This window comes from Hylobates moloch, unplaced genomic scaffold, assembly GCF_009828535.3.
Source record: "Hylobates moloch isolate HMO894 unplaced genomic scaffold, HMol_V3 SCAFFOLD_4, whole genome shotgun sequence".
In the NCBI taxonomy this organism is placed as follows: Eukaryota; Metazoa; Chordata; class Mammalia; order Primates; family Hylobatidae; genus Hylobates; species Hylobates moloch.
The window spans coordinates 5,183,285-5,209,179 of record NW_026652279.1 but is presented as its reverse complement, the minus strand read 5'-3'; the positions used below and the strand labels follow the sequence as shown (position 1 = coordinate 5,209,179).

Genomic DNA, 25,895 nt, shown 5'->3' with positions numbered 1-25,895 from the left:
TCCAGTTTTTGCCCATTCAGTATGATATTGGCTGTGGGTTTGTCATAAATAGCTCTTATTATTTTGAGATACGTCCCATCAATACCTAATTTATTGAGGGTTTTTAGCATGAAGGGTTGAATTTTGTCAAAGGCCTTTTCTGCATCTATTGAGATAATCATGTGGTTTTTGTCTTTGGTTCTGTTTATATGCTGGATTACATTTATTGATTTGCATATGTTGAACCAGCCTTGCATCCCAGGGATGAAGCCCACTTGATCATGGTGGATAAGCTTTTTGATGTGCTGCTGGATTTGTTTTGCCAGTATTTTATTGAGGATTTTTGCATCAGTGTTCATCAAGGATATTAACAATGGTTACCCGATGTGGACCTTGCCAGACACAGAAGTCTTTACAAGTATGTTGTGGAAGTAAGGATCTTTAGTAGAGATTTATAAAACACCCTGATCACTTAAATCATTGAGACTATAACCTCTTAGAAGGCAGGGACCATCTTACCTTGTCTGTGTGTTTGGTGCTATGATTAGTAATAGGCAATGACTTACATTATAAGAAGGCAATTCATTTTTGCCAAAATGAGCTAGACTGCTATTTCTCAATTCTCATGGATATTTCAACTGCGTCACAATCTCTTGGAGGTGCTGGTGAAAAATGCGGTTGTCTTAGCCCCAAGTAAGCCCAGTAAGGATGAGGTAAGGTGAAGGATAGGTAAAGTGTCTGTATTTTTAATAATTATTCCAGACAATTCTTATGCAAACCAAGGTGCCTCCTCATCTCTGGTGTGCTACACAGGGCACAGTTTGTCTCTGAGCACAGTTTGGAGCTACAATTTGTCCCCAGTTAAAATGACAATGCTCCATATCCCTGTAAATACTTTCTTTCATCATAAACCTGTCTTAGCACTGAATTCAGCCCACTTGAAACTACCACTTGATTGCAAATTATTTGATCAAGAGTAGATTTTGCAGGTCAAAATGAAAATAATTTTAAATGGGCTTTAAGAATGCAGTAGATGTAAAAGCAGACACTCAGCAAACATATTGTGCTATTAAAGAAGAGAATTTTAAAGTCCTCCATTATTCTGCAGCACAAATCCAGACAGAAGCAGGAAAGGAGGAATACTCCTTACTGTTTCATAGCACTACACACTCAAGTTGACATAGTGAGTTAATTCCTGCCTTCCTCAGTTCTCATGTGGATCTTGAAATAGCTTTCTAACTGGTCTTCTGCCTTAATGCTTCCTCACATCCTATGCCTAATATGACCATCCCACTATATTGGGGGATCATTCTGCAATACCATATCATTCCCTGCTTAATAGCCTACAACGCCCCATTGCTTAAAGGCTTGTTACTCAAAGTGTGGTGATCTATGGACCAGTAGCATTGGCACTATTACAGATCTTGTTAGAAATGCAAAATGCTAGTTCTAGCCTGGACATACTGAATCAGAATCAGTATGTTAGCAAGTTCCCAAAGTGCTTCATATATTATGTTGACTGAAGAATCGCCAGATTCATAAATTTGGAAAGGAGAGCTTTATTTATCCTAAAGGGTTGCAGCGTGCAGGCTGGTCATCCCACAGGCTGGGAAGTGTACTCTTGAACTCTTGAGCAAAAGCCAAGAGCAAGCATTTCTAGGAAGGGAAAAATAAAATAGGAATTTATGCCAAATGGGGTGGCCAGGTATACATATTTATTAAGCTATAGGAGTCATATTTATGAAAGGAGAAGCATGCATATGTGCAATTGAGCTTCATGCCTCTTCGTGGGTGGTGTGTTCAAAAATGACATTAGCATGATCCGAGGGTGGAGTTCTTGACCCTCTGACATCAAAAGGTAAAGCAGAGGACATGAAAACTGTCACTGCACATCCTTCAATAGTTGGCCAAAACTGGCCCAGAGATGGAGGTCAGTCTTTAGGAAGGTGTGCATTGTGAAGTGGTGAGCTGTCACCTGGAAACCGTAAAGAGGGAGGGAGAAACTGGTCACAGCCTCAGATGATTGGCTAAAGGTGACAAAGGAATAAGTCATCCGTTTCTTGTTTTCTAGAGCTGGTTTCTGTGTACTCCTTAGGAAAGAATTCTGGTTAAAGCTTAATAAGGAGGAGTGATATGGTTTGTTTCTGTATCCCCACTCAAATTTTATCTTGTAGCTCCCATAATTCCTATGTATTGTGGGAGGGATTGAATCATGGGGGCAGGTCTTTCCCATGCTGTTCTCACAGTAGTGAATAAGCCTCAAGCAATCTAATGGTTTTAAAAATGGGAGTTTCCCTGCACCAGTTCTCTTCTCTCTTTGCCTGCCACCTTTCTTGTAACACATGACTTGCTCCTCCTTGCCTTCCGCCATGATTGTGAGGCCTTCCCAGCCATGTGGAACTGTAAGTCCATTAAACCTCTTTTTCCTCCCAGTTTTGGGTATGTCTTTATCAGCAGTGTGAAAACAGACTAATACAAGGGGCATATTAAGGTGTGTCCTACCTCCTATACAGTCATTACCGGGAACTCAATTTTTAAGGTCCCCTTGACCAAAAGGGGGTTTGTTCAGTCAGATGTGGAGCTTAGGATTTTGTTTATATTACTCAGTTATCACAATGTGAAAAGCTTTAGTTTACTGCATAATGTACAAGCTCTTTAGCCTGGTATGCAAAGCTTCTTGTGATTTTGCCCCTGCTCTTTTATTTATTACTCGCTTTCCACCTTCTGCAGCTGCAAACCATCCACAGTTCTGCAAACATACTATGCTATTCCACTTATACTAATTTTTTTTTTTTTTTTGAGATGGAGTCTCACTCTGTCACCGAGGTTGGAGTGCAATGGCATGATCTTGGCTCACTGCAACCTCTGCCTCAGCCTCCCAAGTAGCTAGGACTACAGGCATGCACCACTACACCTGGCTAATTTCTTTGTATTTTTAGTAGAGATGGGGTTTCATTCACTATGTTGGCCAGACTCATCTTGAACTTCTGACCTCAGGTGCTCCACCTGGCTCAGCCTCCCACCTTTACTCACACATTTATACATGCTGTTCCTACTACCTGGAATTTGCTTAGGCATTGCTTCTCTGTGAAGCCTCCCCTGATACTTCCTGAGGAAGTTATTGTATTTCTGTTCCCCTCTGAAATGCTTCTTTGTCATCTATATCACATTATGTCGTGATTGTTTTTTGTTGGTCTGCTTTCCTAGACTGTGACCATGTGGAGAGTAGGGCCTGTTTTTATTTTTAATCTTTGCATCCTATAACTAGTACAATCTCTAGAATAGAATTTATTAAGTAGAATAGGTACTCAATATTTGATGAATTGAGGTAAGCACTCAGGAAATATATTGCTCAAAAACTCAATGACCATAAAAGTCAGGATTGCATATGGTTATATAATGCAATCAATGATGTGACTGGCACTCCCCAGTGTTACGCAGTGTACAACTGTACGTGACAACTCTGGTAAAGAGTGTTCAGTTTATGTAACACTTAAGTGTCAGTGATGACAAGTAACAAAAATCAACTCAGGCTAGCTTATGGCAAGAAGGGGAATTTATTATAAGAATAAAGGAATGACTTGTAACCAGAATTTATGAAAACAGACTAGAACCAGAAATCCAAACATTTTCATGACTTTCTCTTCATTTCTTATGGCTGTTTCCCTTTGGACATCAGTATTTGTCCTTCTAGATACAGACAGGCTTTCTTTGCTCCTTGACATGTACACAAAAATGGCTATCCCATTGCCCTCAAGTTTAGGTATTACTGGTTTAACCACTTGCAAGAACAAAAGTAAAACATCTGAGAATCCAAGGGAAAACAACGAGGTTGGTTTGGCTTGGGTAGTCTTAACCTATTGACTAACCAGCCACGGCCCATAGGGCTATGCAGTTCAAACATGACTTCTAGGGGCCTATTTCTGTGGATATGAAGACAACAGTATCCCCCAAAAGACAGGGTTTATCAGCTGGTGACTGGAGCCATACCTCAGATAAATGGAGATCATTATACTTTAATTAGGAACCAGGCTGGCTTTGCCTACTTAATACTAACAGTACTAATGAGATAGAGGCCATAGGTTTTATCCCTATGCTGGTCAGGAAAACTTGCTTGGTATTTTGCCAAATAGCAAAGAAACTGAGTTCTAAATAGTTATGTCAATAATTCTTTGGGTAAGACTTTCTTTCCATTACTTTCCTGGTCCAACTTCCATAAACTATAGTGAGGAAATGAAGAACAGACTCATACACGCAAAGAAAATAAGGACTAGCATTGCCTAATAGACTGTGACTTCATGGAGGGCAAAAAGTGCTTCTTTTTATTTTTGTCTTATTTTCCCTCTCCAGAAACTAAAACATTTCATGGGCCATGTGAATGTTCTAGTGGATTGAATTAAAATGGACTGGACCATTTTTAATTCCAGGAACAGAAGCTGATTAGAACAGTGTCAGTGTCAGAAGTAATGTATAAACAAGATGTTGTGAGTTGCTGAAGATGCAACAATCATATTATAAACTTTTAGTGGCTTCCAAATGAATGGAATCTTAATTTATGACGAAGGTAATGGTGTTACAGAGCGCTATGTCTCTAAGGTAAATTATTTAACCCATCCAAACCTCATTTTCCATGTTGGTAAAAGGGAAATGATGATAACGTCTACCTTATAGAATACTTGCAGGGCTTACGTCGGAAAATGTATATCAAACATTTGGCACACTGCTTAGCACATAGTGACCAGTCAGTAATTGTTAACTATTATTACTATTTATTTCAAACACTGGCTAGCTAACTACGGGGGACTTTGCCAAGACTCTAGGCACCCACATGAGGGAGTTAATATTTCTGAGTTACATCATAATCCCAAAACATACACGATGGCTTAGATGCCATAATAACTTCTTAGACCTAGCTAATTTGCCACTAGGGAGCTCAGAAAGATAATGGTTAATGAGAAAATATACAACCAATCTATATATGTGATTTCTAGAGCCTGTCCAATTCCCAGGGGACAAAAAGCTCAACTCAAAGTGTTTTGGGGAGATAAAAAAATTGCCGAGTAAAAGCTAATGGTAGAATAACCCATTTTCTGCCTTCAGTATGGCCCAAGCATCCACCTCTCTTTCTAACCTCCTCTAAATAACCTTGACTAAAACGTTGCCACTGTTTGGGTCAATAGGAAATAAATGCCATTTTTGTTGTTGTGATTAGAAACTCAGGTATTGCAGAAATCTTGACCAAACTATCTTGGCTTCTTTGTCAGCTTCTATCAGCCAGAAGGTCCTCAGTGCATTCTTCAGTCTTTTCAATTACATCTCCAAAAGAGACGTCCCAATTGCCAGTGGGGATGTCTAAAACCAGGAAGCTATAGTCTGAATGATTTTCTTCATAAAGAATGAGGAGGCAAAAGAGAAAATTCACTGAACTGAAAGAAATCCCAGTGACAACTGGCTGTCCAATATTCTATAAGCAAATTCTGTCAAAAGATCCAGAGTAAAATTGCTTGGGTCAATTTACCAACTAGTCCACAACATAAACTAGAGGGCTTCCAGTTGATTCACCCATCCATCTTCATTTGTTTGGGTGTGATTTGTCAGTTTCCTCCAAAAGACCATAAGCTCCACAGGACCAAAACGACAGGTGTGTCACTTTACTGTTATAACCCCACTACCTAGTACAGTGTCTGGCATAGAGTAGGCACTCAAAAATGTAATGAATAAGCATGGATTCTTTTATGTTATGGGAACATAAGTCTCTGTTACAGATTATGTGCCCCAAAAGCGGATGCTGAGTAAGATTTGAGGTGCAGACCCTACACAGCCTTGGCCAACCTGATAGGAAATCTTTAGAGCAAGCTTAGACTTTCAAAATGTTTTATTAAAGCAAACTAGTTGTCCTTTTATGTCTCTACTTTGCTCAATGCAATCCAATGGATACAGGCTTCTTCAGGAAAGGCATGACTTTAGGCAGGGAGGCTCTGCAGCTGATGGCAACCTTGAAGGAATTGACACCTAGAGGCTGTCTGCTGACCTTGTTCTCACAGGGCTGAGCAGCATGACCTTCCTTGAAGGGGTTACAGGATGGTGCATTTTGTGGAATTATATTACTTTGCTCCCTGGCAGAGATGACACAAAGGGCAAGACCTGGAGAAAAAGGTTCTCTGTTGGCCGAGCACAGTGATGAATATCTGAATGTGCAAAGAGACCTCAAACTGAGTTTAGAGGTGATCAAGAGAGAGATGAAGTGCCTTCATAATACAATAGGAGAGGTTCTTTTTTTTTTTTGTAATTTGCTGGAGGACAGTGGTGAGAGCCAAGAAATTGAGCTAAAGACTTATGCCTGAGGCCTAAATTACCGCACATTATAAGATTTTTTAAGCCCTGAGAGACAAATATTTAATTTATCTGCTTGTAAACCTACAGCATCACTTCCCACCTCTAGTGCCTATTACTCTATACCTTTAGTAAATATATGCTTCAAATCTACATGTATCTATGTTGTCCATTGGAGTACATTTTTAAAGTCAAGCTCTACACATATTAGCTTAAGCAAACACACAATGCACTTAGTGTTAAGAATGTGGAACAGAGACCTAACCAGAAATATGAAAAAAGGACTCAACAAACCTAGAGGAGCTTACAAGTCTATGAATGTAAGCAAATGAAATGGTCCAGGAACAGGGGCTTACCCCTGTAATCCTAACACTTTGGGAGGCCAAGGTGGGTGGATTGCCTGAGTTCAGGAGTTTGAGACCAGACTGGGCAACATGGCAAAAACTTGTCTCTGCCAAAAAAAAAAGAAAAAAAATTAGCCAAGCATGGTGGCGAAGTGCCTGTAGTCCCAGCTACCTCTGGAGCTGAGATGGGAGGATTGCTTGGGCCCGAGAGGTCGAGGCTATAGTGAGTTGTGTTCATGCCGCTGCACTCCAGTCTGGGTAGCAGAGTGAGACCCTGTCTCTGAAAAAAAAAAAAAAAAAAGAAGAAGAAAGAAAGAAAGGAAAGAAAAGAAAAGAAAGAGAGAATCGTATTAAGTTAGCAAAACTAGGGCATACCCAACTAAACCTGGTAATTATCCAATCTGACCAGTCTATATTTTACTCTCCCTTCCAGTTTGTGAAGCCCAGGGGATATTAATCAATGTGATAGTCTCACTTGAACCAAATCAGCTAACCAAGATTCATACCCAACAGTGATAGTAAGCACACATACCTTGTTTCTATCCTTTATTAATCAATTCTCAGCCTTTTGGCTAAGATCAAATGTCTATCCTTTATTGACTGCCCTTGTAAGGTTGCTCTCCATGCCCATTGTGCCCCTAAAAGTGATTTCATGGAAATCAGAAAATGAGAACAGATTGTCATGTGGGTTACACAGAACAGAGAGAAAGACATACATCAAAGTTAAACATGCATTGAGAATAGGAACTCTGAACACAAGCCCGTTAGAAACAATGCCCAGAAGTTCTGGGGATAATATGGAATGTGGGTTTTGAGACGACATTTATGTTACGATATTCTTCAAAGCAGGAAGCCAGAGTCTAATCACTTAAGGAGCAATATTTCAAGGATAATCTCCTTGATTATGGACATTTGCTGCTAAGAGAAACTTTTTCAATCTTTTGATCTTAGTAATATATACCAATGCTTGAACATTTATAGGACCCATTAAATATTTATAATGCCGGGTCCAAAATCACAGGTCAAACCAGTTGAAATTCTAGAGTGGTGTTTGTTGACTATGAGTGATTTTTGCTCCCAGGGGACAACTGGCAATATCGAAGACACTTTTGGTTGCCACAACTAAGGGGCTGGGCTGATTGATATCTAGAAAGTAGAGGCCCAGGATGTGGTTGAAGCCTACCAGACACAGAACGACCCCAAATATCAACAGTGCTTAAGTGGAAAAACACCTCTCTAGAGTGAATTTATAGGGACATGTGTATCTGACAAGTCCTGAGTCAGGTGAGCTTGATCCAGCAGCTCCACGGAAGCCACGAGGCCCTGAGTTCTGCCTGCCTTTTTGTCTTACTTATTGTGGTATTGGCTTAGTCCTCAGGATCTTGCCTGTCACCTGCCAGCTCCAGACACTCCCCTTGTGCTACCAAAACAGCTGTGGAACTTCCATCTTCACACCACACTACTCAAGAGAAGAGAATTATTTTCTGCCAGCTCCCACACAAATCCTCAATTACTTTTGGTCATTTGTATAATAGGTTAAGGACCAACACTGTGGTCAGTGAATCAGCTACTCTCTCAATCCAGTGGTTCTCAACTTTAGCTTTCATCAGAATCACCGGGAGGGTTTGTTAAAATTTAGACTGCTAGGGTATACTTTAGTAGGTCTTGGATGTTTTTTTCTATGAAGGACCAGATGGTATTATTTTAGGCATTGCAGGCCAAATAAGGTCTGTTTTCCTTCTAGTCTTCCTCCTTCTTTTCTTCTCATTTGTGGCCCCCTCCTCTTCCTTCTCTTCCTCCTCCTCCTCATTCTTTAAGCAATCGTTTACAAATGTAAAAACACATTCTTAGAACATAGGCTGCACAAAAGCCACTGGCTGCATTTGTCCCTAGACTGTATTTTCATAAACTCTGAGCTTCCCCCCGTTTAACTGACTACATTGTCTACACGAAAAGTTTGCAAAATCCAAGTAAAAAAGGATAATTATGAGAGAACTCTAAATGGTAGCAGAGCTGAGGGAGAGTACCCAAAACAGGACAAACTTGGAAGGGGGACCACCTTCCCAAGGCTGGGCTTCAGACCTGATTGGAGAAGGTTGCAACTCACTAGGTGGTAGAGAAATTTGCTGTTTTGCTTGGTCAGAGCTGGTCCACAGTTGCTGGACAAGCAGGAAGTAAACCTTGGGGCATAGGTTTGATATGGCTGGTAACTGGACATGCAGGCTTACAGAGGGTGTTGGATAGGTGTGGGAAGAAAGCTTGAATGTGCAGTGCCCCATTGAAAAGACCATGGACAGGTGAGACTAACTGGGGCTGCTGAGTCATGGAGGGACTCATGCTCTGGCATCATGATAAGGGCAGAGCCCCACCACATGTCTTCCCCTCCACACCTATGACTGTCAGTGCAGCTCCTGGAACACACAAGAGAGCCCCTTTTCTCCTCTGATGTGCCTCCAGTGCCTGCTACTAAGAAAGCTTAACATTATGCTTATAGCAAAGGATAAATGCTTAAAGGAAGTCCACCATTATTACAGAGCAGGTATTGAAGGGTAAATTTGGAGATGAAAAGCAAAACAATGATAACTGGTACACATGTAATTTTGTACAATCCTTGAAATAACCCTATGAGGAAGGAATAAAAGTGACTCACATTTTACAGCCCAGGAAGCTGAGATTCACATAGGCTATATTATCTTCCCTAAGTTCCATATATAGTGACTGGGAGAGCCAGAATTCAAACCCAAGGAGACCGATTCCAAACTATAGCAAGTACAATCTACACCCAGCCAACCAGATTAGCACTGGGCTCTATTATCCATGGCTCCTCTCCTTTCCTTATGTGTTTGATATAGGTTAAGGATAGTGAAATTTCAGGAAATAGTTAGAGACCAGAATTGAAGATCACATCATCATTCTTTTTTCCTCAAGAAAGTTAAATTGTTTCTTTCATCAAAAACGTTGAGATGCTTAACATAAAATGTGTAACCTCTTTGAAAAGCTTTATCCTACTAGAGTTTCAAGGGGAAATAATGAAAGAATGCATTATAAATTCTGGCCACAAACACATCTATATTTTTATTCAATTTTCTCACTGTCAAAAATATTAAAAGTATTGGAGAACATTTGATGGATTTTCTGGAGATTTTAGCATCTCTGAGCTTTGGTCAAAAAACTAATTTATCATTATTACTTGGCCCTTGGACATTTGTATTCTGTTTTGCAAACCTCTCAAAATGATCATTTCCTTGCTTCCTAAGTACCCTTTCCTCATGAATCCTGTTTTATAAATACCAATAGAACCTGAAAGAGGCCCTTGGGAAATACCATTTACATGAGATAAAGTGATTGTCAAGGCCCCACAATTCCCATGGCCACTTTTTTGTTCTGACATTTGTATTAAATAGACATTTGCAGGAAGTTCCTGTTTCTGAATTTGGTGGGATTGGGTTCTCTTATTTACTTCTACTTTAACAAAATCCATGTTTTAAATAAAAACTAAATATCTTAACATATATTAATAAATGTAATGCATGCACATTGCAGAAAATTTAGACAATACAGAAAAGCCCAAAAAGTAAATCCAGCCACATTTCCACCACCCAGAGGCAGTCATGGTTTGGAATGTTTCCTTTCAGGCTGGTTCTTTCTACATGTCAAAGTATAGCACATTTGCAATAGGTTTGTCAGTACAATTCATATACTGCTTTTCTACAAATGACTCATTTTTTAAATGCCTCTGAATCTTTTATACTGGCTATAACAACAGACACAGAAAAGTGCTCAGCTCATAAGTATACAAGCTCATGAATTTCCACCAACTACACATGCCCATGCAACCAGCCTCCAGATCAGAAACAGAACATCACCAACTCCTGGGAGTACACCTCCACAACCCCCACCCCTGTGCCCCGCAGTCACTATCCTGCCCCAACAGTAACCACGGTCTGGTCTTAACGTCCATCCCCATAGATCTTGATTGTTTAAAACTTTGTATAAATGGAGGCATGAAGCATGCTTCGTTTTTCTCAAGCAACACTTGGCATGTGAGATTCATCACTATGTGTAGTAGCAGTTTCTTCATTTTCGTTGCTGACTACAAAATTTTTTGAAACTATATGGGATTAGAAGAGTGAAGTTCATATATACCCTAGTTCAGGAAACTGATCTCTGCCATCTCCTAGTGAGGAAATGTTATTCAGAATTACTTCTCTGATGAGAATTGCAGTGATTTTTTTTGGGGGGGACGGAGTCTCGCTCTGTCGCCCAGGCTGGAGTGCAGTGGCGCGATCTCGGCTCACTGCAAGCTCCGCCTCCCGGGTTCACGCCATTCTCCTGCCTCAGCCTCCTGAGTAGCTGAGACTACAGGCGCCCGCCACTGCGCCCGGCTAATTTTTTGTATATTTAGTAAAGACGGGGTTTCACGTGTTAGCCAGGATGGTCTCGATCTCCTGACCTTGTGATCCGCCCGTTTCGGCCTCCCAAAGTGCTGGGATTACAGGCGTGAGCCACAGTGCCAGGCCAAATTGCAGTGATTTTTAAAAATCTCAGTGGAGGGTTAAGGGGAAAGTTACGTAAGTGGCTTCTATAATAGCCTTCAAAATTATGTATGTATCCAGGACTACTGCGAGTCCCTCTAACTGCAAGTGTCCCAAGTCAGAAAGCGTTTTCTTTCTTAGGAAGATGCGTCAAAAACAGAATGAGCAAAATATTGGGATTAGACAAAGCAAATAAATGAGCTCACAGGAACTTTTTAAATTCTGATTATTTATGGAGTATAGCTACAATTCAAAGGGATTTCTTCATTCATGAGAACGTTAACTTCTTGATTGTTTAGAGCAGTACTACTCAAAGTAGCAAGGACCAAGTAGCTTTGGACCTTGGACTAATAGCATCAGCTTCACAAAAGAGCTTGTTAGAAATGCACATTCTCAGCCTCATTCCTGGGCCTACAGAATCAATATTTCTGAATATAGGGCCCAGATATCTTGGTTTCAATGAGTCCTGCAAGTGATTCTGATGCTGACTGAAATTTGAGAGACCTTGTTTAGGAGCAAGAGACAGTAGTGGTAAAAAGCTTGCAGGGGAAGGTGAGGGAGCTGAGAGCAGTGGCTCACACCTGTAATCCCAGTGCTTTGGGAGGCCTAGGCAGGAGGATCACTTGAGGCCAAGAGTTCAAGACCGGCTTGGGCAACAGAGCAAGACCCCATCTCTACAAAAAATAAAATACTGAAACAAAAATTTAGCTTGTTGTGGTGACAAACGCCTGTAGCCCTAGCTACTCAGGAGGTTGAGGTTGGAGGATCATTTGCGCATAGGAGTTTGAGATTGCAGTGAGCTATGATTGTACCACTGCACTTCAGCCTGAGCAGCAGAGTGAGACCCTGTCTCTAAAAGAAATAAAAATCAGTGTATGATCCTGGGCAAATTACTCAACTGTTTGAGACTCTGCTTTGTAACATATAGAAAATTAGATTGTAATAGCAACCTCATAGGATTTCTATAAACTTTAGACAAAGACAATGCCCATGAGGTGCTCACCACAATGCTAACTAAGGAATTCTTTTTTCTTGGGGGTCCGTATTTGGCCTTTAGGATTTCCATGAAATTCCTGATTAAACCATAGGTAGATAAAATGGGCCCAACTAGGCTTATCAGAGACTCTTTCCTAGGAGCTTGAAGAAAAAGATGTGAGAGTTTTAGTCTTCACTCCCCGCTTGACATGTGAATGTCAAGGGCATGTGAATAAGGAAGCCGGGGCAGCTGTCTTCTACCATATGGGCAGAGATGGAGATTCAGCAGGAGTGTCGAAAAAAGAGAAGAATGAAGCGGAGGTGCAAAAATAAATGAAAATGAGAGACCATATGGACTCAGAGAGAGGAGAGAGAGGAGAGACAGAGAATAGATACTCAATTTTTCAACCCAGACCCTTCAGAAGTCAGACTATAATTAACACCCCATAAAATGCTCCTGTATCCTTATAGTACAGCCCCTTAATATTTCAGCTCATTTGAGGAGACACATGATAATTGTAACAAAAAACCAACCTTGACTAAGACAAAGTACAGCTTCAACATTGTCCCAGCAAACGTCCCATTGCTATCACTATCAAAACCAAGACCCTGGCAGCCAGGAAGATCTTACCCCATGCAGTGTTTCTGATGCTTTTATCTTCCTGCATCCACATCTTTAAAATAAAGCATCTTTGGCCAGCTGCAGCAATACTCACAGCAGGGAGAATATTTACATGTTCAACATAACCACCTGGAAGAACGAAAATGAAGATAAAATTGTCTTATAGCTCATGGAGAAAAAGCTCATAATTTCCCTCTTTATGATAATGAGAGACATTTACTCCCTGGAGTCTATAACACAAAGTGGCAGAAAAGTACCATCATTAGGCTATCTTTTGATGAATTCATTTTGGTAGTATCAGGAAAAAAAATTCTTAAAGTTGCAGATCACATATAAAAGTAACAAGTATTCTTCATGAATCTATCTCCTATGTCTCCTTCATGCCCTCCCTACTCTGATTGGCAGCTGGGGGAACAGAACACTTGAGCTCCTGGTTGGGCTTTGCAGAAGCTGGTTTTTAGCCAAACTTACAGGTAGATATTGATTACAACTATTTATCATGCATTGAAGGGATAATGGAGAGGACTCCCTCTCCACACCCCACCACCTGTGGGTTCCTTGAGAACAAGGCTCTATCCTTAGAATTCAGAAGAGTGTCTGGGTTATTCAAGAAGACCTGCTGACATCCAATGTTACTTCCTATCTCCTTGCAGTGGTGGAAATAAAATATGAGTATTAAACTCTATAGGCACCACCAAAGAAGTTAAATTATACACATAAAAAAATCTATATGATATTTGCAGAATCTAATAATGTTCTCTTTGTTTATGCTTATTTGCTGTTTAATGTTTATATTCAGAGAGGAAATTGCCCAAGTGCCTCAAATGAGATCCAAGAGTGATGATTGAATACCAACACTGCCTCACATTTCTGTTTCTGAGAAAGTCATTAAAAAGAGGGTGGGTGGGCTGTTAACCCTCTGTGCCCACCAGTTTATCCAAGTTAGTCATAACTTGGGGAAGTAGTAGTGAGGAGAGAGGGCTTCTAAGAGTGCTCAGGCATTCAAAACAACCAGTTCATCAGAGGGCAGAGGGCAGAGGTAGTGGCCATAGTATATCAATAATGATTTGCATTGTCTAGAAGCCAGGATAGATATGCAATTTAAATAATTTTTTTGAAGTTTGGTGTCTATCTTGTCTGTTTCTATGTGTCTCAAAATTGTGTTTAAAAGGATGAAAGTAAGGCTCATCTGTAAAGTGAAATTTAGTTTTATTAAGTTTTAAGGCATTTATCTTCACAGTCACTTGTCATACTATTTCAATAAAAAGTGTGTAGTTGAACATCTTCATTAATAATATAAATTAACAAATTGAGGTCAAGGAAGGTAAAGCAGCCTTGTCCAAACTAGCAAATGGTAGACCCAAACCCAGTCCTCTTCATCCTCAAGCTAATATGCTTTCTCCCTGGGTCAAAGTTTTGCTTCAGAATAACCCTGGGTTTGTCCAAGATATGAGTAATACAGTTTTAAAAATCCTGCAAAAAGGATTTTTTTAAGGGATTGAAATGCTCAGCAAGGGCTATTATACACCAGGTACTTTCTTCATTATATCTGAATCATTCTCTAGATATAGGTTAAGCCCTGGAACAGCAAGTTTCCTTACTTCCAACACAGAAACAGGGCCATGCATCAGGAAGAAAAGCTGGAGGTAGCCCCAAGGGCCTTGATCATTACTCATCAGTCTGAAGGTACATTCATTAAAGGAATCATTTTATACCAAGTGGGTACCTAAACTTTTTAGAAAGTTAAATTTTTGCCCTTGGGAAAGGGTTTGTTCTGTTTTAAACAGGCAGTGTATACTCTTTTCATACGTGTTTTTGTTTGTCTTTCTGGTTTCTCAGCATCCTTTGAGAATTTGACCCTGACTCTGACCCTGTGTGCTCTGGAGGGATGTCAATCATGGAGTCCACAGTCCCTGACTACAGCTTAGGTGGGGGACTGAAGATTTGACTTGATGACAACCAGAATCTCCCTCCAGAATTTTGAATCTTGGGGAGTCACATGTATGAGGTGGTTGAGGATGGAAGACCTGATGGCAGAATCATGGAGAGACTACTTGTGAGTTCCTGCCATCAAGACCCCTCAGGATGCTTACCCATGTCTTTTCCAAAACCTAAACCTTCAGCTCTCCCTTCAATTCCACAAATTGTTTAATATCTTCTTACTTGTCTGTCGATTTATCTGCCTATTGCTTAAGTTACTGCAATGGATAGTTGTTCTTGCAATCAAAGAACTCTAGCGTTGCTCAGTTACTGAGTAGGGATGTGATCCTGAGCATGTTCCTTCCCCTCTTTGAACATCAATATTCTTTTTATTTTATTATTATTATACTTTAGGCTTTAGGGTACATGTGCACAATGTGCAGGTTTGTTACCTATGTATCCATGTGCCATGTTGGTGTGCTGCACCCATTAACTTGTCATTTAGCATTAGGTATATCTCCTAATGCTATCGCTCCCCCCTCCCCCCACCCCAGAACACAACACAAAACATCACACTCCCCGGAGTGTGATGTTCCCCTTCCTGTGTCCATGTGTTCTCATTTCAACATCAATATTCTTATCTGCATAATGGGCATGATAAATTAGGTTGGATGTCTGTGTACATGAATAGATGTGAGAGTATAAAGGAGATGATCAACAAATTTTCTCAAAAGAATCAGTATGTTAAGCTTTGTGCTAAGCCCAGGGAACCACAAAGATAAGTGAGACGGTGTGCTAAGATTCCACTCTGTTGTTCTGGGCATCTAACTTTTTATATAATTAGGACAGCAGCCAGTAATTGAAAACATTCTCTATTGAAATAAGAAATTTTACTCTACAGTTGGACAGAAATGGTGGGAGACCACAAAAGGGCTCATAAAGGGAGATGTCTTGAGTGTGAGTATTTGCTGCAAGCAAGCCCCTTGGTACCTATGAGCACCCTCTGACATCCCTGATGATGAAAGGATGAGCACATTGCTTGCTGGCTTGCTGACTCTATAGCCAGTGATTCTTTTTCCCCAGAACAGCTCCTAGCACACATCTCAAAGCCTTGAGCCTTGACTGATCAATGCTTGGATAAGCCAGGGCAGTCATTGGTGGTTTGGCACAGTTTTATTCTTGGCACTGACACCAATGATACCTTGCAGATTTCAAAGCTCTTACACACAGCTAGATACTTAGCCTGAATTCAGAAAACAAAGTAAGAAATGCTACCTCATCACCTCTTCTATTCTTCTATGCAGACTCCAGATAATAACCACTGTGAGTGTATAGTTGAAAATGTGGTTTATGGTCCAGAATCACCTCACCTGACATCCAGTTCTTTATACACTGTCAGCCTTAAGAGGGGGAATATGTAAGACTGAGCTTTTCTTCTGGATTAAAAAGAAAAATTAAGCTATATTGAGCATCATATTTTACATACCTTATCTTCTTTAACTCACAAGAACCCAGTAATGTCAGCATTGTTACTACAGTGTTTCAGTTGGGGAAACTGAGGCCTAGGATCAACATAGAGGCAATACAAAGATTCAAATCCGGATTCCCTGATTCCAGCCTCTTGGCTTATCTTAACCACTATACACTCTGCCTCTTGCCTCTCTTCTTGGTAATGGGAAAGGGATAAGGAAATAGCTAAATAATCAGATACAATATTAATAACTGTTCTTTTGTGCTCTGTTTGGCATCATTATGCAGGATCTGTAACTCATGACCCTGAAAACATTCTTACCTGAGTATAGGTATAGCAATAATGTCCACCTTAGCCTTCTATTTTCTATACCTTCCAATATTCAGCTGTCAGTTACCTACAGTAACATTTTGAATTCCAGACGGTCTCACTCTAATATTCGGGGAATTTTGGAGCTGAATTTCTCTTGGAGCCTATTTTCTCTCTTCCTCCTTTCACGCTAGGGTAGAAACTCCATTTAATATTGAACTGTGCAGGACCTAAATAGAATATCAAACCAGATACTCAGGCTAAATCTTATCGTGCATTATAAAGTTGAACATATTTTGAGCAACTAATTCTCTGCTAGTCAATTGTACTGGCAGAAAATATCCAATCACACCTCCAGGCTAAAATAAAATGAGTGTACAACTGAAGAAAGTCCATGAGAGTTATTACTATATGAGCTATTGGGTTTTCTTGAAGCGTTCTAATTTCCTCCTATTATAATAGTTACCACTTAGTAAGAACCAACTATGTGCCAGGCACTGTGCAAAATTCTATAGAAATACTATTGCATATATTCAAAAGAACGAGATAAATAATAGATACCTCTATTATCCTGAGAAAATTAGGACATAGAAATTTGCCCAAACAAATGGTGCAATCAGGACTTAAACCCAGGTAAGTGACTCCAAAGCCTATATTTCTAAGCACTGATCTAGATGACTTCTACTCTCCCAAGAAAGGAAGCATTACTAGTTTCATAAATCATTCCACCTATGTGCTCAGTGTCATGCACTTTACAAATATTCAGATAAATTCCACCTCCCTCACTCCCACTTATCAGGCAATAGAGGAAATGTATAAAAATATCCAGCCACATTTGTCAAACATGATCTGTTTTTCACCAACACAGTAGAGACTCAGTAGATTTCCACTGATATCAGCTGAGAAAATAATCAATTCTGCTGCAAACTCACCTTGCACATAATGTCATTCATTTGCCCTTGTAAATGATTTAATAGGCTTTCTGGGGACTGAACTATTCATCCTATAAAAGGCCAACATTAAGAAATGTGAGAAAGTGCTAGAAAAGTTAGACTTTTCAAGAGTAAGTAGAATCTCCTTATGCCTGTGTGAAGTGGATGATTTAATTAATAGAGCAGGAATATTGGGAGCTTAAGTTAGACCTAGAATCCTCAGGGGCATGAATTCTTGAGTCAGCAAGACAGAGTCAATGCCTCAAGGCTGAGATATCGGTCAAAGCTCTGTCCTCCACTTTTCTGGGGTATAAAGTGTTTTTTTTTTTTTCTCTTTTTTTCCCTATGCAACAACGCAGCAGCAGATCCAAAATAACTCTATCCCTAGTGTAGAGACCCATCAGCGATGCTAGCTCCACTCATGACCTAACTGTTTGATATTTGGTCAAAATTACCCTTTTTCCTAGAATGTAGCTTAGATTTTCCTCCTATGCATTCGCTAAAAGCAAAAGTAACCACCTTAAGACCTGTCATGTAAAGAAGACATTTTATTTTCTTCAAACAAAATAATACTTATAATAGAAAACAACAATCATAACAAAAATAAAGCAGCCAAAACCCAACAAGAACAAAACCACTGTGTGCTTTAGCCATGCTGGGTCCTGACTAGGATTACCTTAAGCAAATGTTGGTATCTCACCTTACATGATCCCCTTTTTCCTATTAGTTGCTGTGTTGCTGAGTCTATTATTCAACTATCAAAAAGCCAAAAAGAGAAGTTATGAGGCAGTTTCTGATTACACAAATATCTAATGTCCACATTGTCTCTAACAGTTTATTCATATTGTCAATGACTTTAGAATTTAGAAGTTATCATTCAAAATGACCTAGGATTAGGGCCTAGAAGACCATCATTTCCAATGTATCCCTAAGAAGGGTACACTGGATAAGCTACAGAAGGCTGAGGGTGCAAAGAAACCTAAAAAGCTAAATTCCAGAAAGTGGTAAGACCTTCCTAACAGAGGAAAACAATTACTTTAACCCTAGTAGTATTGGGAGAGGAAGGAAATCTAGTAAAATGCTAACGGAGATAAAGTAGCCTAACTTTCCATAAATTTTTAATGACTGGATGCAAGCATCACGAGAGATTATAATCCCAAGAATCCTTAAACACAGAGAAACTTTACACCCATTCTCCAGTTCTTTCCCAGAGGCTTTTTCTGGGTGCTTGAGTGTGTTATTCTGATGAATAGCAGCAGTGCAGGAGAGCTAAGAGAAAGTCGTCCAGGTGATCTCAGATTTTCAACAAGTTGGTCCTCCAACTTTCAGTGGTGCTCCAAAGGCTGAATGTGTGGCCGTTTTCACGATATTGATTCTTCCAACCCATGAGCATGGAATGTTCTTCCATTTGTTTGTATCCTCTTTTATTTCATTGAGCAGTGGTTTGTAGTTCTCCTTGAAGAGTTCCTTCATATCCCCTGTAAGTTGGATTCCTAAGTATTTTATTCTCTTTGAAGCAATTGTGAATGGGAGTTCACTCATGATTTGGCTCTCTGTTTGTCTGTGATTGGTGTACAAGAATGCTTGTGATTTTTGTACATTGATTTTGTATCCTGAGACTTTGCTGAAGTTGCTTATCAGCTTAAGGAGATTTGGGGCTGAGACAATGGGGTTTTCTAGATATACAATCATGTCATCTGCAAACAGGGACAATTTGACTTCCTCTTTTCCTAATTGAACACCCTTTATTTCCTTCTCCTGCCTGATTGCCCTGGCCAGAACTTCCAGCACTATGTTGAATAGGAGTGGTGAGAGAGGGCATCCCTGTCTTGTGCCAGTTTTCAAAGGGAATGCTTCCAGTTTTTGCCCATTCAGTATGATATTGGCTGTGGGTTTGTCATAGATAGCTCTTATTATTTTGAGATACGTACCATCAATACCTAATTTATTGAGTTTTTAGCATGAAGCATTGTTGAATTTTGTCAAAGGCCTTTTCTGATCTATTGAGATAATCATGTGGTTTTTGTCTTTGGTTCTGTTTATATGCTGGATTACATTTATTGATTTGCATATGTTGAACCAGCCTTGCATCCCAGGGACACAGAATGGGAGAAAATTTGTGCAACCTACTCATCTGACAAAGGGCTAATATCCAGAATCTACAATGAACTCAAACAAATTTACAGGAAAAAAACAACCCCATCAAAAAGTGGGCAAAGGAAATGAATGGACACTTCTCAAAAGAAGACATTTATGCAGCCAAAAAACACATGCAAAAATGCTCATCATCACTGGCCATCAGAGAAATGCAAATCAAAACCACAATGAGATACCATCTCACACCAGTTAGAATGGCCATCATTAAAAAGTCAGGAAACAACAGGTGCTGGAGAGGATGTGGAGAAATAGGAACACTTTTACACTGTTGGTGGGACTGTAAACTAGTTCAACCATTGTGGAAGTCAGTGTGGCGATTCCTCAGGGATCTAGAACTAGAAATACCATTTGGCCCAGCCACCCCATTACTGGGTATATACCCAAAGGACTATAAATCATGCTGCTATAAAGACACATGCACACGTATGTTTGTTGTGGCACTATTCACAATAGCAAAGACTTGGAACCAACCCACATGTCCAACAATGATAGACTGGATTAAGAAAATGTGGCACATATACACCATGGAATACTATGCAGCCATAAAAAATGATGAGTTCATGTCCTTTGTAGGTACATGGATGAAACTGGAAACCATCATTCTCAGTAAACTATCTCAAGGACAAAAAAACCAAACACCACATGTTCTCACTCATAGGTGGGAATTGAACAATTAGAACTCATGGACACAGGAAGGGGAACATCACACTCCAGGGACTGTTGTGGGTTGGGGGGAGGGATAGCATTAGGAGATATACCTAATGCTAAATGACGAGTTAATGGGTGCAGCAAACCAACACGGCACATGGATACATATGTAACAAACCTGCACATTGTGCACATGTACCCTAAAACCTAAAGTATAATAATAAAAAAAAAAAAAGGCTGAATGTGGGGCAGGAGAACTAAGAGAAATTCCATAAAATTTATGCTTTAATCAAGCATAAACATTTCCTTTTATTTTTCAACTCTCTCTCTCTATTATGTATATATATAAAACACTAAACTATATATTACATATTATATTTTACAAAACATATATATTATCATATACAACTTAAAAAGTCCTGGCTGATAAGGGAGATGTTTTTAAGACATGTAAATTTTGTAGGAAATAAATAAATTTCTAAACAGCACCCAAATTCAAAATGCCAGGAGAGGCTCTGAGACAAAGAGAGATCCCAGAAATCTTACCAGTACTCACATCTCAAGTCCTTGTGAAGTTAACATTTTTCAGGTGAACTGAATTGAATTAATGCTTCATCAAAGCTAAAATTAGATTAGATTGACTCAGCTCCCAACACCATTAGCCTCACAGAATAAGGAACATGTCATTTTCTGGAGGCAAATATTGCTTACTTATGTCTCTCCTGATCTTTGATCTTTTGCACGTAGTATGTAAGACATAGTTAAAAAAAAAAAAAAAAAGACACTGAAGAAGGAAGAACATGTGACCCATGGTCAACATAAGAAATAATCAATAGAGACATACTCAGAGACAAGCCAAATGTTAGCAGTATAACATAGAGAATTTAAAGAATGATAAAATGTAGGTTAAAAACTAGAATAAATGGTGGACAAGATGTGTGAACAGATGGGGAATTTCAGCAAAGTAATAGAAATAATAAAAAAAAAATTCAATTTCATCATCTTTCAAATGAAGATGCCCAAAGTTATTAAGTGATTTGCCTGAGGTCACATAACTAATCAGAAATATGACCAAAACTTTAAAAAAAATCTATTTTTCCCAGATGATCTGCCTCCTCTCACACCTCAGCCTCCTGTTTTTCCATCTGTATTTTCTTTAAAGACCTTGTTTCTTCCTATAATAGGGAGCAGAACCCACCCAATCATCTTTTGGAGAGATGAGGAAACTGGGCTTTCCTGAAGCCATCTGACCTAGCGTACCTGTTCATTTCAGCTGAGGAGCTGTCACACTACTAAGTTCTGAAATGGAAATCTTGCTGTAGGTCTTAAACCAAGGTTTACATAGGAAAAGTTTAATTTCCTTTATCTCTACTAATTTTATTAATGATAAGGCTACTGGTGACCTAGAATAGAAAGCATGAGTCTTTACGCCCTTTCCAGGCTCAAAACGCAGCATAGCAGGTCCACGCTGTGGTGGAAAAATCTGTAGGCCTATGACTCATTTGCTCTTCAGAGGGGAGCCCCCAATTTTCCTCTGAAAAATCTCTCTTATCCTACTTAGAGTCCAAAATGTTTATGTAGTATTGGTTTCATCTCAACTCCAGCATCTATGGGGGACAAGCTATTAATATGGCTTATGTGAGCATTTCATTGCCTCCTTACCCAACTACTATGGTTGGATCAAGAATGTGTCCATACTCAGTATAAGCCTTTGAGACACAATCTGGGTTTTATTACTAGGACTTGTGTATTTTGTTGAAAAACAGAGGCATCGTTCCTCTTTTTGCTAAACCTGGACATGTAGAAATATAAGGTGTCAGTTTCCATGAGCTCTATGCAGAAGAATTTTACTTGAGAATGATACTAACAGAAAGGGAAGAGAAGGCTAGAGGAAAAGAAAGAAAGTCCCTGTTACTTGGTAGCACTGCTGAATCAAGCATAAACATTTCCTTTTATTTTTAAACTCTCTCTCTATATATGATATATATATAACATTAAACTATATGTTCTATATGTTACATATTATTCTTTACATAAAGCGTATATTACATACAGTTTAAAAAGTCCCAGCTAAGCAAGCCACATGTAGAAGAATGAAACTGGGTCCCCATCCCTCACCTTATAGAAAAATCAACTCAAGATGGATGAAAGGCTTAAATCTGAGACCTGAAACCATAAAAATTCTAGCAGATAACATTGGAAAAACTCTTCTACGCATTGACTTAAGCAAAGAATTCATGATTAAGAATGCAAAAGCAAATGCAACAAAAACAAAAATAAATAGATGGGACGTAATTAAACTAAAAAGCTTCTGCACAGTGAAAGAAACAATCAGCAGAGTTAACAGAGAACCCCAGAGTGGGAGAAAATATTCACAAACTATGCATCTGAAAAAGAACTAATATCCATAATGTACAGGTAACTCAAACAATTCAGAAGGCAAAGACAAATAATTCTATCAAAAAGTGGGCAAAGGAATGAATAGACAATTTTCAAAATAAGATATATAAACAACCAAAAAACACATGAAAAAAATGCTCAGTATCACTAATGATCAGGAAAATGCAAATTAAAACCACAATGAGATACAACCTTACTCCTGCAAGAGTGACCATAATTAAAAAGTGAAAAAACAATAGATGCTGGCATGGATTTGTTGAAAAGGGAACACTTTTACACTGCTGGTGGGAATGTAAATTAGTACAACCACTATGGAAAACAGTATGGAGATTCCTTAAAGAACTAAAAGTAGAACTACCATTCAATCCAGCAATCCCACTGCTGGATATCTACCCAAAGGAAAATAAGTCATTATATGAAAAAGACACATGCACACACATGTTTATAGCGGCACAATTTGCAATTGCAAAAATGTGGAACCAATCTACATTCCCATCGGCCAAGTGGATAAAGAAAATGTTGTGTATATACAACCATGGAATACTACTCAGCCATAAAAAGAAATGGAATAATGTCTTTTGCAGCAACTTGGATGGAGCTGGAGGCCATTATTCTAAGTGAAGTAACTCAGGAATAAAAAACTAAATACCATATGTTCTAAGTGGGAGGTAAGCTATAAGGATGCCAAGGCATAACAATGTTATAATGGACTTTGAGGACTTAAGGGGGAAGGGTAGGAGGTAGGTGAGGGATAAAAGGCTACATATTGGAGCAAGAAGCAGCTTCTCCAATCCTTCTGGAATCTCTGCCTGGTTCAGCCCGCTTAACTCCTCGAGCTTCTCCTAAGTGGGCAGCAGCAGCTTCCGAGGTGGCCTGGGTGGAGGCTATGGTGGGAGCAGCCGTATGGGAGGCATCACCACCGTCCAGGTCAACCAAAGCTTGCTGAGCCCCCTTAACCTGGAGGTGGACCCCAACATCCAGGCCGTGCGCACCCAGGAGGAGCAGATCAAGACCCTCAACAAGTTTGCCTCCTTCATCGACAAGGTAAGGTTCCTAGAGCAGCAGAACAAGATGCTGGAGACCAGGTGGAGCCTCCTGCCACAGCAGCAGCAGATGGCTGGGAGCAACATGGACAACATGTTTGAGAGCTACATCAACGACCTTAGGTGGCAGCTGGAGACTGGGCCAGGAGAAGCTGAAGCTGGAGGCGGAGCTTGGCAACATGCAGCCGCTGGTGGAGGACTTCAAGAACAAGTATGAGGATGAGATCAATAAGCACACAGAGATGGAGAATGAATTTGTCCTCATCAAGAAGGATGCAGATGAAGCTTCCATGAACAAGGTAGAGCTGGGGTCTCGCCTTGAAGGGCTGACTGACGAGATCAACTTCCTCATGCAGCTATATGAAGAGGAGATCCGGGAGCTGCAGTCCCAGATCTCAGACACGTCTGTGGTGCTGTCTATGGACAACAGCCGCTCCCTGGACGTGGACAGCATCATTGCTGAGGTCAAGGCACAGTAGGAGGAGATCGCCAACTGCAGCCGGGCTGAGGCCGAGAGCATGTACCAGATCAAGTATGAGGAGCTGCAGACTCTGGCTGGGAAGCACGGGGATGACCTGCGGCGCACAGAGTGAGAGCTCCTAGATGTACCGGAACATCAGCCAGCTCCAGGCTGATGTTGACCAGAGGGCTTCCCTGGAGGCTGCCATGGCAGATGCCGAGCTACACGGGGATTTGGCGGTTAAGGATGCCAACGCCAAGCAGGACATGGCGCGGCAGCTGCGTGAATACCAGGAGCTGATGAACGTCAAGCTGGCCCTGGACATAGAGATCGCCACCTACAGGAAGCTGCTGGAGGGCAAGGAGAGCCAGCTGGAGTCTGGGATGCAGAACAGGAGTATCCATAGGAAGACTGAGTGGCTATGGAGGTGTGCTGAGCTCAGCCTGTGGGGGCCTCACAAGCCCGGCCTCAGCTATGGCCTGGGCTCCAGCTTTGGCGCGGGGTGTCCGGCTCCTTCAGCCGCACCAGTTCCACCAGGGCCGTGGTTGTTAAGATGATCGAGACCCGCGATGGGAAGCTGGTGTCCGAGTCCTCTGACGTCCAGCCCAAGTGAAAAGCTGTGGCAGCCCTTCTCAGCCTGCCCCTCCTGCGGCTGCCCCATAGCCCATAAGGGAGGCTGCTGTGCAGGGGAGCACAGGGAACAGAAGACCCACCTCAGGCTCAGCCCACCCGCGGGTTAGTTTTCTGCCTGGGGCACCCCCCTTGCCCATGCCTCCAGGTACAAAACAATTCAATTGTTCTTTTTTTCCCCCAAAATAAAAGCTCAGCTAGCTCTGCCAAAAAAACAAAACAAAAACAAAAACACTACATATTGGAGATGGTGTACACTGCTCTGGTGATGGGTGCACTAAAATCTCAGAAACAACCACTAAAGAATTTATCCATGTAACTAACCAAAGACCCCCTGTTCCTAGAAACTATTGAAACAAAAATAAAAATTTAAAAAGTCCCAGTGGATATGGATGTTACAGTCATGTAAATGTTATAAGAAATTAATTTTAAAAATTCTAAACAAAACCCGAACTCCAGAGAGGTGTTGAACCAGCTCTAATCCTACCCAAACTCCACTGGAGTGGATCGGGGTTAGGCACTGGATGTAGAGGCAGTCAGTGCATATACAGGCTTCCCAGTAACACAGGCTGGCGCCCGAAAAGGAGCTGGACTAACTGGATCCTTGCTCTTGATAATTTAAATTTTAAAACTCATAAGAAATGAGGTGATTGGCAACAGGAACTGAAGCTTAAAGTATTAAATAGATTTTTTAAAAATATGAGAGTATGAGATAGATTTAATCCTCTGAGATAGAGTTAAGATGCAAGAGGTCATGGCAATCCCAAGTTATGAAGAGGCAGAGTCCATAAGGAAGAAGAAGTCATAGTCTGAATAGAAAACATTCAGGGAAGAAGGAGGGAATAGCAAGTCAAGAGTAAGAGAAGAGAAGAAAATTAGTAAAAGCAATAGAAGACCATGTGTGTGGTCCATGAGACAGAAAGGAAGACTGAAAAGGAAATAAGGTCTGAGATAATACTAAGCGTCTCACTAGATCTAGCTTCTCTCCAGCAACTCATGTTTTTGGATTCTGGTAGTGGCTAAGGGCACGGGCTTTTATATCTGTAGTTCTATAATCCCATCTCAGTTCCTTTACCTACTAGCTGTATAATCTTGAGCTGGACATTTAATTTACTAAAATTGCCATTTTTCTCACCT

At 40.4% G+C, this 25,895-nt stretch overlaps 1 pseudogene; it reads left to right on the top strand.

Annotated features, from left to right (window-relative positions):
- LOC116466530 (keratin, type II cytoskeletal 8-like) overlaps positions 1-24,741 on the top strand; it is a 34,117-nt pseudogene extending 9,376 nt beyond the window's left edge.
- The last annotated feature ends 1,154 nt before the right edge of the window (positions 24,742-25,895 follow it).